We start from the raw sequence: 19,329 nt of genomic DNA on the forward strand, positions 1-19,329 counted from the left end.
AAATTTAAAAAAAATTTTTTTTAATAAAAAATTTAAAAATCTTTAAAAAGGAAAAAAGAAAAAAGAAATAGGCCATTGACAGGACACCTGGGTGGCTCAGTTGGTTAAGCATTTGACTCTTGATTTTGGCTCAAGTTTTGATCTCAGGGTCCTGAGATTGAGTCCCACATCTGACTCCGTGCTCAGTGCGGAGTCCGCTTGTCCCTCTCCCTCTGCTCCTCCCCCAGCACCTGCTCGCGCACGCGTACTCTCTCTCTCTCTCAAATAAATAAATGAGTAAATAAAATCTTAAAAAAAAAAAAGAAATAGGCCACTGATACTTAGTTATAAAAAACAACAACAAAAAACTACATACAGGTCTATTCCCTTCTCCAAGAAGAGAGACTAAAATAAGAAATACTTTCATTATCAAATAATTCTTAGCTTTACTTGCCAATGAAGAAACATGACAAGGCACAAATCTCTATGAAAATGTTTCAGGCAATTAAATTAATTAATTATATGATTTTGTTGATTTTCGTGTCTGACATGGGGAAGGAGGAAAATGAACAAAAGAAACCAAGCTTTAACTGAGTGAATGAATGAGTAAATGAAAACTCAGCAAATTAAAAACCATCAACAGAGGTATCACAGACGGAGCCCAATCATCTCATTAAGCTCCCTCCCTTAATTAAAATAAGAGATTTTTTAAGGCAAACACACAAGAATAAAGAAAACATGAGAAGCAAGAACAGCAACAATATCTCGAAAATTATGTAACAATATAGATATATGGTACCTACTTAGAAGACCCAAAAACAGTGCATCATCATACACTGGCAGTAACAAAAAAGCTTAAGAACCAGCCTGTTTTACACCACTGAATTCTCAGAAAAGTCAAGTACTGGTAGCAGAAGGAAATGCCTGGAGCTGACAGTGGAGAAGAAAGAGGGCTTACAATGGATTAATGCTGTTGGAAGTGTGTAGGTAGGTACCTACTTCGCCTTCCTTACTCAAGAGCTCTGGCAACCACCTCTCCCCAACCCACCTGAGCAAATGAGTGAAGATTTGCTTTCTGGAAATAAAGCAAAGTTTTTCTAGACAAGGAGACACAAAGCATAGTTGAGACATAAGCACCAAAAATAAGGAATTACTTCCAGTTTCCAGTACAGCATTTAAGGAACTTGGAAGTTACCACTCCATCCAATAAGTAAAAAGCTGAATAAAGTGAAAAATAAACAACTCTTCTGAGATCCTTCAGAAGTGACATCACAGGGCAAATGCAGTCCCCAAAACTAGAGACACAGACAGACGGATACATAGAATGACAATTTAAAAGAGCAGAAACCCATAAGCAGAAATATCACCAAGATGACCAGCACCACAGATCTAAGCTGTAACAGACAAACTGCTGGAGGCTAAGTGCGCACAATCCTGAAAGCTAAAATCCAAGGGGGCCCAGATGCAGGGGATTTCTCACATTTTTGTAAATTTTATTTTCATGAGCTCTCCCAGGATCTCAAGGTAAATATCAGAGAAAACTTCCTAGTTTTCAGCAAGGGGAGCAGGGCAATAACTATTGTGAGATACACCAGAGCATTCTCTTCTTAACAAGGCCACTTGTTAATTATTTTAACCAGCACCTAACCAACTAGGGTTTTACCAGAGATTAACCCACCTGGGGTAAGGGAAATTCCCAACTCCAACCTGCTCCAGCCTTCCATGTGGAAAAAGGGGAATACCCAATTTCAGCCCAACTAGCCATCTCTGCCCACCTAAGAGGGGGAAAAAACTGAGAAGCATGTGAGAAATTCACACCCCAGGGGCAAAGGGTCACTTTAAAAGACTGAGACCTAATCACCAGACTATAGAACACTTCTTACCTAATGCCTTTCTATTATGCCATTAAAGAACAGTGTTCCTTTTTTTTTTTTTTAAAGGATGGTGTTTCTTTTATCTAGGTGCATCATGTCTAGCTTTCAGCAAACCGCACTATTAAGGCAAAAAACACAGTCTGAAGAGTAAGCATCAGAACCAGATTCACACATGACAGGAATGCTGGAGTTATCAGACCAGGAATTTCAAAAGCTATAATTAATATGCTAAGAGCTCTAATGGAAATAGGAGACAACATGCAAGAACAGATAAAGAAAATAAGCACAGAAGTGGAAATTCTGAAAAAGAATCAAAAAGAAATACTAGAGTTCAAAAATAGTGTAACAAAAATGAATGCCTGTGATGCACTCATGAGCAGACAGAACATGGCTAAAGAATCTCTAGACTTGGGGCGCCTGGGTGGCACAGCGGTTAAGCGTCTGCCTTCGGCTCAGGGCGTGATCCCGGCGTTGTGGGATCGAGCCCCACATCGGGCTCCTCCGCTGGGAGCCTGCTTCTTCCTCTCCCACTCCCCCTGCTTGTGTTCCCTCTCTCGCTGGCTGTCTCTATCTCTGTCGAATAAATAAATAAAATCTTTAAAAAAAAAATTAAAAAAAAAAAAAAAAGAATCTCTAGACTTAAGCATATGTCAATAGGAACTTCCAAAACTGAAAAGCAAAGGGAAAAAATGACTGGAAGAAAAAAAAAAAAAACACCTGCAACAGATTATCCATGAACTGTTGGAAACTACAAGAAGTAAAACATAGACATAATTAAAATAGCACAGAAGAAACACAATACTTACAGCAAAAACAACTCAGCATCCCAAATTGATGTGAGACATCAAACCACAAGTCCAGGAAGCTCCAAGAACACCAAACACAACAAGTTTCAAAAAAACTACACCTAGGTATACCATTTTAAAACTGCTAAAAAATCAATGATAAAGAAAAAAATGGGAAAACAAAAAAGACAGAAGAAAAACACCTTACCTATCCGGAAGTAAACATAAGAATTACATCTGACATCTCAGAAAGCATGCAACCAAGGAGGAAATGGAGTGAAATAGTGTTGAGAGAAAATAACCACCAACCTATTATTTATGTACCCTGTGAAATTATTCTTCAAAAGGAAAGGAGAAATAAAGCCTTTCTCAAACAAAAAATCATTAAGAAAATTTGTTGCCAATAAACTGACCTTGCAAAAAAAAGCTAGAAAAAAAAAAAAAAAGTTCTTCAGAGAGAAGAAAATGATATAGGAGGTGTGTGTATGTTTCCATGTAAGTGAAATAAATGACAGCAAGGATATCAGGAACAGGAGAGAGGAACTGGGAATATTATGTTATTCATTTCACTTGCCTGCACTACCAGTGAAGTGGTATAATGTTATCTGAAAGTGGATTTGGATTACTTTTAAAAGTACATTGCAAACTCTAGCGCAACCACTAAAAATAACAAAAACAGAAGTATAATTGATATGCTACAAAAGAAAGACTGAATCATATGAAATGCACCAAGGCACACCTGAGTGGCTCAGGCAGTTAAGAGTCTGCCTTTGGCTCAGGTCATGATCCCAGGGTCCTGGGATCAAGTCCCACATTGAGCTTCCTGATCAGCAGAGAGCCTGCTGCTCCCCCTGCTTATGCCCTCTCTCTTGCTCTCTCTCTGACAAATAAATGATTAAAATTAAAAAAAAAAAATGCTCCATTAAAATCATGAAAGAAAAAAAAAGAGAGAAAGAAAAAATAGGAACAAAGAACAAGGGCTACAACTAGAAAACTTTAACAGATATAGTAGATATTAATGCAACAATATCAATAATCACTTTAACTGTTAGTGGTCTAAATACAAATATTGCCACAGTGATCAAAACAAAATGCAATTATATGTTGTCCACAGGAAGCTCACTTTAAATATAAAGACACGTATACATTAAAAGTAAAGAGATGGAGAAAGAGAACCATACCAACACCAATTAATAGAAAAATCAATACAACCAAAAGTTGGTTCTTTGAAAAGATCAATAAAATTGACAGACGGTTGAAAAGAAAAGAAGAAAGAAAGAAGATACAAACTACTAATATCAGAAATGAAAGAGGGAATATCACTAAAGATTTCATGGACATTAAAAGGATATTATATGAACATTACAATGGTTCTTGAGGGGATACTATTGAGGGGATTATGAGAACCTCTAATTTACAGCCAATCAGTAAGAAGCACATGACATATCCTGGACTTTGGCATCTGAAGTGGACAGTGAGGGCAGTCTTGTGGGACTGAGCCCTAAACCTGTGGGAGCTGACAATATTTATATTTAGATAGACAGTGTCAGAATTGAGTTAAATTTGTGGGACACTGGACAGTGTCCACTGAGAATTAGAGAACTGCTCAGTGGTGTGGGAAAAACACACATCAGAATTATGAACTCTATGCCCACAAATTTGATAACCTAGATAAAATGGATCAATTCCTTGAAAGACACATCTGTCAAAATACACACAAAAATATAGACACTCTGTAGACGCCTATGTCTATTAAAGAAATTGAACCAATAATTAATAACCTTCCAAAACAGACAGCATCAGGCACAGACAGGTTAGTGGTAATTTCTACCAAACATTTAAGGAAGAAATTATACCAATTCTCTCCAATCTCATTTAGAAGATGGAAGCAGAAAATACTTCATTCTATGAGAGCACAGTACCTAGTACCAAAACCAAAGACATTATTAGGAACGAAAACTATAGATGAACAGAGATGCAAAAATCCTTAACAAAATATTAGGCAAATCAAATCCAACAATATAAAAAAAGAACTCTACATCACAACCACATGGGATTTATCCCAGGTAAGCAATGCTGGCTCAGTATTCAAAATCAATAAATCTATCTCATCAACAGCTAAAGAAAAATCGCATGATCTTATCAATAAACTCAGAAAAAGCAACTGACAAAGTCCAAAACTCATGATAAAAATTCTCAGTAAACTAGGGATAACAGGGAACTTCCTAAACTTGATAAAGAACATCTACAAAATATCTATGACTAATATATTTAATGGTGAGAAACTAGTAGAAGCTTTACCACTAAGATCAGAAACAAGGCAAGGATGTCTTCTCTCACCATACCTTTTCACCAGCATACTGGAAGTCCTAGCTAACGCATAAGGACAAGATAAAGATATTAAAGGTACAAAGATTGGGAAGGAAGAAATAAACTTGTTTTTCCTCACAGACAACATGTTCATCTATGGAGAAAATCCAAAAATATCAACAACAACAAAAAACTAGAACTAAAAAATGAGGGGCACCTGGGTGGCTCAGTTGGTTAAGCCTCTGACTCTGGTTTTGGCTCAGGTCATGATCTCAGGGGCTGGAGATCAGCCGCCACCCCCACCCCACCAGGCTCCCCGCTCTTCAGGGAGTCTGCCTCCTCTCTCTCTCTCCCTCTGCTCCTCCCCCGCTCCTGCACTCTCTCTCAAGTAAAGAAATATATCTTTTAAAAAAAATGACTTTGGCAAAATTGTACAAGGGTGATTGTACAAAAGTCAGCAACTTTCCTATATATTAACAACAAACTGCAATTTTAAATTAAAAACAAAATACCATTTATATTAGTACTCAAATAAAATACTTAAGTATAAATCTACAAAATACATATAAAATCTATATGCTGAAAACTACAAAACTCTGATGAAAGAAATCAAAGAATTAAATAAATGGAAAAATAGTCCATGTTCATGAATGTCTACAGCAGCTTTATTCATAATCACCAAAACTTGGAAGCAAACATGATGTCCTTCAGTGAAGGGATAAACTAAGGTACACAGAACAATGAAATATTTTTCAGTGCTAAAAAAAAAAAAAAATGAAGAAGCCATGAAAAGACACGGAAACTTTAGAGCCACACTACTAAGCGAAAGGAGCCAATCTGAAAAGCTAGATAACGCATGTTTCTAACCATGTAACATTCTAGAAAAGGCAAAATTATGGAGACAGTTAAAAAAAAAAAAAAATCAGTGGTTACCAGGGGTTGGAGGGAGGACGAGATGAACAGGTGGAGCACAGAGGATTTGCCAGGCAGTGAAACTACTCTGTACAGAATCGTAGACACACGTTACTATATATTTGTCAAAACCCTTATACGATACAACACCAAGAGTGAATGCTAATGTAATCTATGGACTTTGGGCGATGATGATGGGTATCTGTGGTTAATAGACTGTAACAAATATACCACTCTGGTGCAGAATGCTGATAGTTGGGGAGGCTGTGCATATGTGGCAACAGGAGGGATACAGGAAATCTCTGTACCTTCTGCTTAATTTTTCTGTGACTCTAAAACTACTCTAAAATATAAAGTCCATTTTTTAAAAATTAATAAAGGAATTAAGCAACTGTGTGAATGCTGATACCTGCTGTGCAGAAAAGAGTTAATAGAGAGAACTGACCAGTATCCTTTAAAAGGCCTGTTTACACATTGCCTGGTGAATAGGAACTTGGATTTAGGGAGAGTTCTCACCATTCTCAGAACTGAGAAGACTGGTTCCCTATGTCTAAACTGTTTGTACAGACAATATAGTTTATACTGAATACCTGCTTTCCTTCTGGGAGTCTGAAGTTCGGGTGTGTGTCAAGCAGAATACGCCTACAAGATCAGCTCCCAAGAAAAACCCCAAGCACTGAGTCTAATGAATGTCCCTGGATGCAACATTCCACACGTGTTGCCCACAACTCACTGCTGGGGGAATTAAGCATGTCTTATTTGGAAGACATTAAGCATGTCTTCACTGGAAGAGGAGCCAAGGAAGCTTATGCCTGGTATTCCCAGACTTCACCCATGTGCCCTTTCACTTTGCTGATTGCATTTTGGGTCCCTTCACTGTAATAAATCATAGCTGTGACTATAACTGAGTCCTGTAAGTCCCAGTAAATCCTAGAACTGGGAAGGTGGGAGGGTGGTCCTGAGGTCCCACCCACCCCCATCAAATACCTGCCCTCTCAGAAATTATCCTATATCACCCCTCACCTTCATTTGTACCTTCACCCTCAGAGAGATTACAGGACTCTTCTCTGGGGATTCCAGGTCAGCCCAAGAGGAAACACCTTAAAGATAACATAGTGACATGGAGGGATAGAGAGAAGTTCCACAGTAAATGGCATACCACATCAACTTACGAAGTTCAACCAATAAGACCTAACCACATGATCATAGCTTCCAAAGGGCTTTCTATTTCTCTAATTCAAGGATTATCAGCTATCTGAGAAAATCTTCTAACATAGAAGATAAAGGAAAAGACAAAACAGACAAATACAGCAAAAAAGAAAACAGAGTAAGGCAAGTTAGAAAAAACAAGAGCCTAGGTAGGAGGCAAAAACTTCAAAAGAAATCACTATTATCTTCTGAAACAAAAGCTATACAGAAGTAGAAGGTAACCTGTCTTGACTGGAAGACTGTAACTCAAAGAACAGCATCACCATGATCCCCACTAACATTTTCATTTTTTTAAACCTGAGGTGGGTTGGGGATAGGAGGCCTGATCCATAACAAGATTCTCACCTGTAAGGGTTGGTCTTGGTGAAGACAGTGAAATTCCTGCTCCCTACTTCCCTTCAAAGCCCTGTTGCCTGGTTCAACAGACAATGATACGCATTTCCCCATTTTGATCTGGTACTGAGAGCTGGAGATTTAAAGCAGAAAATAGCAAGCAGCCAGTTCTGTCCAAACTCTATGTAGGCTAATAATTCCTGGTTCATAGCAGAGCCCCAAGAGATAGAGCAACACCTACCAATTAGTCATTGCCACTCGAGAATTAAAGTATCTAATAAGGTGATGACAGTGGGTGATAACCAATGAGTAGTGGGTACCTATGCCTAGTCATCCTACCATCTTGTATACCCACAAATTCCTTGTATAAGAATACAAATATCCAAGACATCTAAGATCTTGGAAAGGCGACTTATTTGCAGGAAATAATAAAATTTGGACAGATATTCAATAAAATGGAGTAAGTTTCTAATCTATGCCAGGCCCCATCTGAAGTAGATTAGACTCTAAAAAAAGAAATGAAACCAGCAGATAGAGACCTAAATAGATGATAGAAAAAATGTTACAGAAAAAAATGGAAAGCCTGAAGCAAGCTGAAAAAAAAAAGGTAAAGACCTGGGGGGAAAGAAAAAGAGAATTAAGAAAGGTTTCTTGATATACTTAGAAACTAAGAAGAGAACAGGATTAATAATAAACTCGTTTATTTCTTTTAAGTAGTGAGTATACAGTAGGGTATAATAAAGAATAAAGTTATGAAAACAAGTATAACAAAGAATCTAGGCTGGCTACAATAGAGACTACTTTGTAAAAGGTGGGAACCACTCAAAAACCTAAAATACAAGATGAGGTGTTTGTATTAAATCAAAAAACAGAGAACCAAGAGAATTTCCAGCAAGGAAATAATCTAATCAGAACTGGACTTTCAGAAAGGGGGGAAAAGCAAACAAACAAACAAACAAAACAATCTACTGCCCATATGTGAAAATGGTTTGCATGAGGGAAAAGAAGAAAACATAATGAGAAACTAACATTACTCTTGAAACTAAACGGGTTACTTAGAAAGCAAATGTTGAAATGTTATTTAATTTCATTCAGGCTGCAGGGTGTACCAAAAGGATAACTGAGTCAAATTTACCTGTCATTGTTCAAGCTTCCATAATAAACTATAAATCCCTTGAAAATAATAACAATTTCTACTTTGGGCAATTCTTTCAATATTCATGCTCTCAGCCTAAATACTAAATACTAAATAAATACTAAACCCACTCATGTAATCACAGTATGAATCCATATAACTCACAGAAACACATACACCTTTAATAGCATCTACTTCAGTGATTCTCAAATTTTACTTTTCAGTGTGAAAAACCCTCTACAATGCAACTGTGATACTACCCATCTGGAGTTGCTGCTGTTCACAGGTTAAGGGCACAGAACTACACAAGTTTCCCCACTTTAAAAACACAAGCAACAACTTCTGGGGTTCCCAGGTGACATGAACTTCTGACCAACTGGCTAAAAAATCAGGGGTTTCCATTATCCCCTCATGTTCATTAATTCACTGTAACAACGCACAGAACTCAGAAAAGCATTATAATTACAATTTTATTACAAAAGATACAAATCTGAACCAGCCAATGAAGAGATGCATAGTTATTAAGGTCTGGGACAATCCCAAACCCAAAGCTTCTGTGCCCTCAGGACGCATCATCCTCTGCGTACATCAATGTATATCGCCAGCCAGGAGACTCAACCAAGGTTTGGTGTCTAGAATTTTTATTGGCATTTCATTATGAAGGTATGATTGGCTACCTCCTGGAACTCAATCTCCAGGCCTCCTACCCATCCCTGGAGGTCTGGCTAATATCATATGACTGAAAGTCCCAACCATCTAATCACAAGGCTAAGGCCTTCTAGAGTGACCAGCTTCCACGCTGAATCATCTCATTAGAATAAATTAAAATATTGTCCAAGGAGCCCTTCTTGAATAAGATGCTCCTATCACTCAAGAAATTCCAAAGATTTAGAGGCTCCCTCTCAGGAAACAGGGATTAAGACCAATCACACACTATATTTTTCAATACTCTGTTTTATAAGAAAAGTTTACCTTCAAAGAAACTCAATATGTAAACCAAATCCAAGTGGAACTGCTCTAATTGAGGAGTCTCAGAGCTCTACCTCATAGACCCTCAGCCCTTACAAAGCCAAAGAAAAGTGAGTGAGTCATCCTGATCAATATCCTCTGGTCTAACATTTACTTCATCTTAGAAAAGGAAAGCAAGTCATTACTTTAATCTGATAGTGTATTTAAATAATTAATTCATCATCTTTACTGACTGGTAGCCAAGCAGCCCTTTTAAAAACATAGTGCATTTTTGTAAAAAACAACAACAACAACAACAACAACAAACCACTTAAAACTTGAAATCTATCACCTTCTTAAAAAATATAATTGCTAAGCTTATTAAAACTTAACTTACTAAAAGTCAATAGTTTACTAGAAATGATATGCTTACGTCTGATCAAATATAAACTGACTATTCCAGTAGCTAAGTATGATCTTACAGTTCCTGAATTAAGGTGTAGCCAGGAGTGTATGGTACAGTCATCAGCAGGTACGCTGAACACTCATGAACTACCTTTTTCACTCTGATATATAAACAGGATCAGTATCTGACTCAAACTTATGTACATCAGAAATGCAACCCATTTCCAAACTCTACAACTATTCGGATTATTTATTGATCCTCCCTTAAGATCAATAAGAGCAGTAGCACAATTCTCAGTTACAAAACAAGTATTTTTTAAATTGCAATAAAAACTATTAGTAACAATTCAGCATGGTTTTATGAGTAGCAAAGTCAAAACTATTTTCTAAGACAAAAACAGGTTGTAGGGAAGGTAAAAGTGAAGCAAGAAAAGAGACTTGCTTCTAAAGAATTCAAAACTTCACAACCATTCATTTTATCCTCAGATTATCCTTACTCTAATACAGACAAAGCTCATTTTATTGCGCTTCACTTCATTGCACTTTGCAGATACTGTGTTGTTTACAGATTGAAGGTTTGTGGCAACCTTGCTTCGAGCAAGTCTGTTGGCACCATTTTTCCATGTGCCCCATTTTGATAATTCTTGCATTATTTCAAACTCTTTCATTACTATTATATTTGTTATGGTGATCTGTGATCAGTGATTATGATTTGCTAAAAGCTCAGATGATGGTGAGCATTTTTTAGCAATGTTTTTAATTAAGGCATGTGCATTATTTGTTAGACATGATGCTATTGCACACTTAATAGACTACAATATGATATAAACATAACTTTTATATACACCAGGAACAAGAAAATTCATTTGACTCACTTTATTGAGATGTTCACTTTATTATAGTGGCCTGTAACCCAGCCCACAATACTTTCAAGGTGTGCCTGTATACAAAGACCAGTGATCTTTGATTTTGCAATTGTAACTGTTTTGGAGCATCACAAATTGCACCCATATTAAGACAATGAACTTAATACACACAGTGTGTGTGTTCTGACGTCCACTGGCCATTCCCTATCTCTCTCCCTCTCCTTGGGCCTCCCTATATTCTCTGGGATACAACAATATATTAAAATTAGGCCAACATTGTAACTCTACAATGGCCTCTATGTGTTCAAGTGAAAAGACACATGTGTCTTTAAATCAAAAGCTAGAAATGATGAAACTTAGTGAGGAAGGCATGTCAAAAGCGGAGATAGGCCAAAAGCTCGGTCTGTTGAACCAAACAGTTAACCAAGTTGTGAATGCAAAGGGAAAGTTTTTGAAGGAAATTAAAAGTGATACTCCAGTGAACACACAAAAGATAAGAAAATGAAGCAGCTTTATTGCCAATATGGAGAAAAGTCTGAGTGGTCTGGAGAGATGATCAAATCAGCCAAAACATTCCCTTAAACCAAAGTCTCATCCAGAGCAAGGTCCTAACTCTCTTCAATTCTATGAAGGCTGAAAAAGGTAAGGAAGATACAGAAGAAAAGTTTGAAGCTAGCAGAGGCTGAATCACAAGGTTTAAGAAAAGAAGCCATGTCTGTAAGACAAAAGTGCAAGGTGAAGCAGCAAGTGCTGATGTAGAAGCTGCAGCAAGTTCTCCAGAAGATCTAGCTCAGATCATTACTGAGGGTGGCTACACCAAACAACAGATTTTCAACATAGACAAAACTGCCTTATAGTGGCAAAAGATGCCAACTAGGACTTTCATAGCTAGAGAGAAGTCAAAGATTGACTTCAAAGCTTTGAAAGATAGGGATGATCCTCTTGTTAGGGGCTAATGCAGCTGGTGACTTTAAGTTGAAGCCAATGCTCATTTATCATTACAAAAATCCTAGGGCCCTTAAGCATTATGATAAATCTACTGTGCCTTTGCTCTATATATGGAATAAAGCCTGGAAGACAGTGCATCTGTTTACGACATCGTTTACTGAATAGTTTAGCCCACTGTTGAGACCTACTGCTCAGAAAAACAGATATTCCTTTCAAAAATATAACTGCTCACTGACAATGCACCTGACCACCCAAAAGCTCTGACAGACATGTACAATGAGATTAATGTTGTTTCCAGGTCTGTTAACACCACATTCATTCTGCAGCACGTGGATCAAGGAGTCATTTTGACTTTCAAGTCTTATTATTTAAGAAATACATTTCCTGTGGCACTGGGTGGCTCAGTCGGTTGAGTGTCTGACTTTGGCTCAGGTCGTGATTTCGGGGTCCTGGCACTGAGCCCTGAGTTGGGCTCCGTGCTCAGCAGGGATCTTGTCCCTTTCCCTCTGTCCCTAACCCCCCTCATGCCCTCTCTCTCTCTCAAATAAGTAAAATTGAAAATATATATATATATATATATATATAAATATATATATATAGCTATAAGGCTATAGCTGCCATAGATATGAATTCCTCTGATGGATCTGGGCAAAGTAAACTGAAAACCTGGAAAGGATTCACCGTTCTAGATGCCAGTAAGAACATTCACAATACGTGGGAAGGTCAAAAGATCAACCTGAATAGAAGTTTGGAAGAAGGTGATTCCAGCCATCATGGATGACTTTGAGGGGATCAAGACTTCAGTGGAGGAAGTAACTGCAGATGAGGTGGAAACAGCAAGAGAACTAGAATCAGAAGTGGAGCCTGAAGATGTGGCTGAACTGTTGCAATTTCATAATAAAATATGAACCGATGAGGAGTTGCTTCTTATGAATAAGCAAAGACAGTGGTTTCTCGAGGTGGAATCTACTAGAAGATGCTGTGAAAACTGTTGAAATGCGACAAAGGGTTTGCCTATTACATAAACTTAGTTGATAAAGCAGCAGCAGAGTTTGAGAGGATTGATTCCAATTTTGAAATAAGTTCTACTATGGGTAAAATGCTGTCAAACAGCATTGCATGCTACCAACAAATAGTTCAATGCAAGGAAGAGCCAATCGATGTGGCAAACTTCGCTGCTGTTTTCTTTTAAGAAATTGCCACTGCCACCCCAATCTTCAGCAACCACCACCCTGATCAGTCAGTAGCTATCATCAAGGTAAGACCCTCTGCTAGCAAAAAGATTATCACTTAATGAAAGCTCAGATGATGGTTAGCATTTTTTAAGCAATAAAGTATTTTTTAACTAAGGCATATACTTTTTTTTAGACAAAATGCTATTGCATATTTAACAAGCTACTGTATAATGTAAACGTAACTTTTATATGCACTGGGAAACAAAATTCATTTGACTCTCTTTACTGCAATATTTGCTTTACTGCGGTGATCTGAAACAGAATGAGCAAGATCTCCCAGGTATGCCTATACTCAAAAGGAGAAGATTAAGAAATCTGCCTAGCAATATCCAGAAAAACATAATGCAGAGCCTCATTTGAATTTCAACAGTCTTCGCAATGAATTGGAGAACTTTTTCTGATAAGCAGCTACTTTTGATTTTCTCAATTTATAACTGTCAAAGATTTGGGGAGGTGAGAAATGCTGACAGGATGACTGCCCATCATGTTCTGGCTATAGGGGGAGAAAAAGGTCAATCAGCTTAGAGATGTAACAGTTCATCAAAAATGACTAATGGAGAAAGCAAGTCTTAAATTATTATCTTTTTGAGATTATGGTTATCAATTTTTCCAAAATGTTTCATCTAATGTTCCTATCCCCCTGACCACCAGAAACTGTACTTACAAAGAAAAACAATCTGAAGCTCTACTAACCAGAAAGGAAGTAGGCGTCAAAGGAACAGCATGGAAGCATCTCAGAGAAAAGCACCAAATAGAAATGAAAGCCTAAAAAGCTATACAAGGAATACTTTACAGGAGAAGTAAAATCAAAACAGAAGAAACAATGAGTACAATTTCTTAACCCAATGGTCATTAGACTTTTAACAGACCTGTATTCTAAAATTTTCACATTTCTCCCCTGAGCATGTGTTCATAGCAACTGATTCCACCCCTTAGAATCTGAGTAGCCTCTACAGGCTCCATAGGTATTTCTAACTTTATTATAAGAGACGCTAAAATGTTTCCATTGCTTACTACACACCAAATACTGTGTTAAGTGCTTTATATGCATCATATCCTTAAAACAACCCTAATCAAGACTAATGAAGAGAAGGCTATGTCAGGCCAGAGGATCCACACCTAAAATAGTAGTATAAAACCAACAAGGAAATATGCCTTGAGAAACATAGTGGAAGGTAAGGCTGAAAGGGTAAAAAAGGAGCTAAGTGCTAAAAGGTCTTACATGCCATGCTGTAAAGTTCAAATTCCTGTGAAAGCTGTAGATTCACTGAAATGCTTTAATCAGAGGAGATATATGGTTATATTACCTTTCAGAAATATGATCAGCCACCTAGAAAATGACTGGGGACAGACTGGAGGCAGGGATAACAGAGGCTACTGTACTAATCTAAGAGTTCAGGGATCTAAGCCTGCCCTAGCAGCGGCAATGAAATTAAAAAGGATGGGAGGCATGAATTGAGGAAAAATAAATGTGGATTCAAGAGCTTATTAGGAAGATAAAGCATAGAGACTATAGCAACACCAAATCCTTGAGGGCACGTTCAGTGTGCCTGGCACATAGACGACAGTATGTGTCTGTTGTCTGGAATGTAGAAAACTACAACTACAGAAGTCAAGAATGACTCCTAGAATCTTGACATGTGTGACTAAAATGAAGTACCAGTAATCAGAAGAGAGGAAAAGCATACTTGAGAAAAGTTTGAATATGATTTTGAACATTAATCTGAAGCATATTCATCTCCAAAAAAGAATTAGAATGTCATGTGTTTTTATAAGTATTTTTCATAGCAACTCCGTGGGGTAGACATTTTAATCCCTATTTACGAAAGTGAACTTAGATGGCTTCTGTACTTGCCCATACTCTGCCCATTTACTAACAGCAAATGCCACACGTGCAATTTAAACCCAAAGCCCAAAGTCTTTCCATCACACCATACTCTAGGAGAATAAATGTAGCATTAACATTTATGAAAATTAAACTGGCTATGGTTTATAATACTGAAGAGACTAGAAAAATAGACTAAAAACATGGCCAAGTCTATAGGATACGAACAGGTCCAAAGTACTCTGATTAGGAATGCAAAAAAATACTATTACAAAAGCAAAGATATGATGATTTAGCAGAGGCAGGGTAATGATTCAAAGATACCCCTAGGGTTTCAAATCAGGATAACTAGAACACTGTAAAATTACCATATAATCAAAGTAGAACTAGACTGGAAACTAGGTTCAGTTTTCTGATAGATTGATTTCTAGGTGATAACACCAAAAAGATACAAGACTGGAGATGCCAAAAAAAAAAATCAGTATTTATTATTTGATAAATACTTATTGAGTACTTACTGTGTATCAGATAGTGTCCCTATGTATTACAGATAGAAATGAAAAGCTCTCATCCTGTGGAGTTTATACTCCATACAGAAGACAATCAATCCATCAACTAATGTCAGGTAGTTGAGTACCATAAAGAAAAATGAAATAGAACAAGGAAACAGAGTGAGGGAGTAAAAATGGATTTTTTTTACAGTAGGTAATTAGGGAAAGCCTCTCTTAGAAACTCATTTGAACAGTCTTGAATGATGTAATGGACATCAAGATCTTCAAATGCCCAGGGGAAGAACACTGCAAGAAAAGAAGACAGCAAAGAGATAAAGGCAGGAATGACCTTTGAGTGTTCAGACCCAAGAAGCTTAGAATGAGAGAGTCTGGAGGTCAAAATCATATCAGAGACACAAGAAGGGGCCTATTTATAAACCATGATAAGGAATTTGCATTTCCCTGTAAGTGGGATGGGAAGCTACTGGAGGTTTCTGAACAGGTAAGTGATATTATCTAAGATTTTTAAAAGATCATTGACCTTTGTATATAAGAATTGACTATAGGGTGCAAGCGTGTAGCCCAACTATAAACCTCTTGCCACAGTCTAAGAAAGAGATATCAATGACTGGAGGAAGATAACAGAGGTAAGGTAAGGAGAAGTGCCGAAATTCTGGATATATTTTTAAAGTAGAACCAAAAGATCTTACTGATAGAATGGATGTGGAATGTGAAAAAAGAAAAAACCATGATAACTCCTAGACATCAGAGATGAGTGACAGGAAATAGCGATGGTGCCATCTAAATGAAATAGGCAAGGATGAAGAAATGAAGACGTTTAGTTAAGAAAACTAAGAACCATTTATCACTATATCCCATATTAAAGATAAGGAAACTGAGGCACAGTGTCACTGCTGATAAGCAGCAAAGTTAGGAAATGAATTCAAGCAGTATAGCTCCAGAGTCTGAATTCTTAACAATAAACTAAACTGCCTAGTAAGACAGCAAGGGGAAAAATGTCAAAAGAATTTCTAGAACTGAGCCTGAGGCTTGGTTCAACATTTGGAAGCCACAAAAAGGAGAGGCCAAAAAGACCAAAAAGGAGCTAAGAAGAAAATCAGAAAAAGTTTGGTGTCCCGGAAAATAAGTGAATGAAGTATATCAAAGAGGAAAGCAAAGAGATCAACAGAGAAATAGACTAGGAACTGACCATTAGATTTGGCAAGATGGAAGTCACTAGGGACTTTGAAATAAAAACTTGATGGAATAAGCTATCATTATAATTCAAGTTGAACTGAGCAAGAAATACAACATCCAAAATGAGATTCATGTATTCAAAAAATGTTTGCTGAATGTCTTATTAGTGGTCTACATGCTTGGATATAGTATTGAGCAAAATCCCTCTCCTCATAGAGTTCACATTCTAAGAACACATTTCAGCATTTCTTACAGGAAAGAGCTATGGCCAGTATTTTGCCTCTTTGTATAAAATGTTACATTATATAAATGTGTGAATTACTGATTCACCAATTCAGTTTATGAATAAAACCAGAGACAGTTAATTTTGAAGAAATATAAATGTATACAATGTTAAGTGATAATTAAATCAAGTGACTTATAACTACTTTAATGTCACATACTCATTGATGGACAAAGTGAGAAGGAATATTGTTAAATTTATTCTATTCTAAGTATATTTTATATACTTTACTAGTAAAAAAAAATTAACATGGGAGTCTATTGGACTCTTTCCAAGTATTATTTACTGGGAGTCTCTGACAGGTCTCCTCAGGATAACCTTTCGTATTTTCATATATGGATCATGAGAAGCGAATTGATGCAAACACCAGAACCTGACTAACTTTAAAAGGTAAGCTTTCCTGGAGCAAAAGAATGTCCTTAACAGGTGGCGCCTGGGTGGCTCAGTCGTTAAGCATCTGCCTTTGGCTCAGGGCCTGATCCTAAGGTCCTGGAACTGAGCCCCGCATCAGGCTCCCTGCTCTGCTGGGAGCCTGCTTCTTCCTCTCCCACTCCCCCTGCTTGTGTTCCCTCTCTGGCTGGCTGTCTCTCTCTCTCAAATAAATAAATAAAATCTTAAAAAAAATAAAGAATGTCCTTACAGTTAAGGAGCTTACTGTTTAGCAGGCTCAAGTGAGACAGTCTCAATTAAACAAACATTTATTAGGCACCTGCTATGTAGCAACTAATAAAATAATTAAGGAGCATAATACAGGATATAACTATCTTTAATACCAAATAATTTGGTAAAGACAAAGTGTTAAAAGAGTTTGGAAAAGGGGGAAGATTACAGTGGGCTAAAAGAGTGGTCTGGGAGCTATTTTGTGCCCCCAGGGGACATTTAGTAATGTCTGATAACTTTTAGAATCATGGGGGGCAGCACTGGTAGAGGTCAGGCAGGCTGCTAAACACCCTTTATTGCACAGGATAGACCTCCACAACAAAGATATTTATCTCGTCCGAAATGTCAATAGTGTCACTACTGAGAAATCCTAGGCCAGAGTAATCAGGAAATGATTCAATAACGAGCTGGACTGAGTTGGCGTTTAATCATGAGCACATGTAGGTACATGTAGAAATGTACAAGAAATAAATTAGAAGTGAAAGTATAAAAGCTGAAAGAGCCTATGTTTGAACTGACTGGTGTAGGTACTGGGANNNNAGTTTGACATTAAGAAATTTATTTAAACCCAATGGAAATGTGTGTTTAAAAGTCAGCAGGATATAAAAGTGAAGGTAGCTGGAAACTAGATTATATACGGCCATGAGAACTAGATAAAAGTTCTGGAAACAGAAGTAGGTATTAAGAAATTGTTTTACTTTGAGCATTTGCCCTAGAAATTACTGTAATGTTATGAAACTGCTTGAGAGCAGTAACCATGTCTTATTCATCACTCTCTTATGTCACTGAGACAGTGTCCTATAAATACAGATCTTTCTAAACTTATGATGGGGTCAGGTCTTAATAAACCCATAGTAAGTTGAAAATATCCTAAGTCCAAAATGCATTTAATCACCTAACCTACATCACGGCGTAGCCAGCCTACCTTCAGTGTGCTCAGAAAACTTACTTTAGCCTACAGTTGGGCTAAATCATCTAACACAAGGTCTATTTTATAACAAAATGTTGAATATCTCATATAATTTACTGCATATTATACTGAAAATGAAAAACAGAATGGTTGTACGGGTGCAGAATGGTCTAAGTATATTGGTAGTTTACCCTCGTGGTTGCGTGGCTGACTGCAAGCTGCAGGTGGGTGCCACTGCCTAGCATCACGAGACAATCATACTGACCGCATATGGCTTTCCCGGGAAAAGAGCCAAATTCAAAATGCAAAGTACAGTTTCTACTGAATGCATATCCCTTTCGCACCATACTAAAGTTGAAAAATCGTTAAGTCGAACTATTGTGAGTCGGGGACCATCTGTATTGTGTGCTAAGTGCTTCTTGAATTAAACGCAATTTTCCAATTGTTTATTAAGTATTATTGTCTATGTCTAAAGTTCCATCCATTGCTGATTCAGGCCATGCATTTAAACTAGAACCAAAAATAGCCATCGGTTAGCAGGTGACTACTATATAAAGGCACTATAGCGGGCCCTTTACACATATTATTTCACTGAATCACAAACACAATGTATTTTTCCACTCTTTAAAGATGTGCACTCTGGGACTCAAAGAGCTTCAGTGACTTGCCCATGATTTCACTATGAGCTAGGCAGTGGCCGAGATGAGACTGGACCCTTTTCTAGTATTAACCCAAACCTCCAAGCCTCAGTGGCATGCTCTAAGGAAGAGTTAAAAAGCAAAAATCAACACCTGCCATTTGCAATTAAATTATACAAAATAACAAAAAGCAATTCCATAAGGGTGTCCTTATATTTCTTTACCACAGTAATTAGTCATGGCATTTGGCTTGCTTTCATTCCATACTTGTGTGCCAAAGTACTCCCTAAATGCAATCAAATCACCCCAAAATTCTACTCCAGGAAACTCAAAGTCTTGTAACTATTACGCTCAGACCAGGAGCGGGGGGGGGGGGGGGGGGGGGG

General features: G+C 37.4%; 1 protein-coding gene across 1 annotated transcript in view; it reads right to left on the reverse strand.

Annotated features, from left to right (window-relative positions):
- STAM (signal transducing adaptor molecule) overlaps positions 1-19,329 on the reverse strand; it is a 101,596-nt gene that overhangs the window by 81,288 nt on the left and 979 nt on the right. The window lies entirely within an intron of this gene.

This window comes from Ursus maritimus, unplaced genomic scaffold (genome assembly GCF_017311325.1).
Source record: "Ursus maritimus isolate PB19 unplaced genomic scaffold, ASM1731132v1 scaffold_31, whole genome shotgun sequence".
In the NCBI taxonomy this organism is placed as follows: Eukaryota; Metazoa; Chordata; class Mammalia; order Carnivora; family Ursidae; genus Ursus; species Ursus maritimus.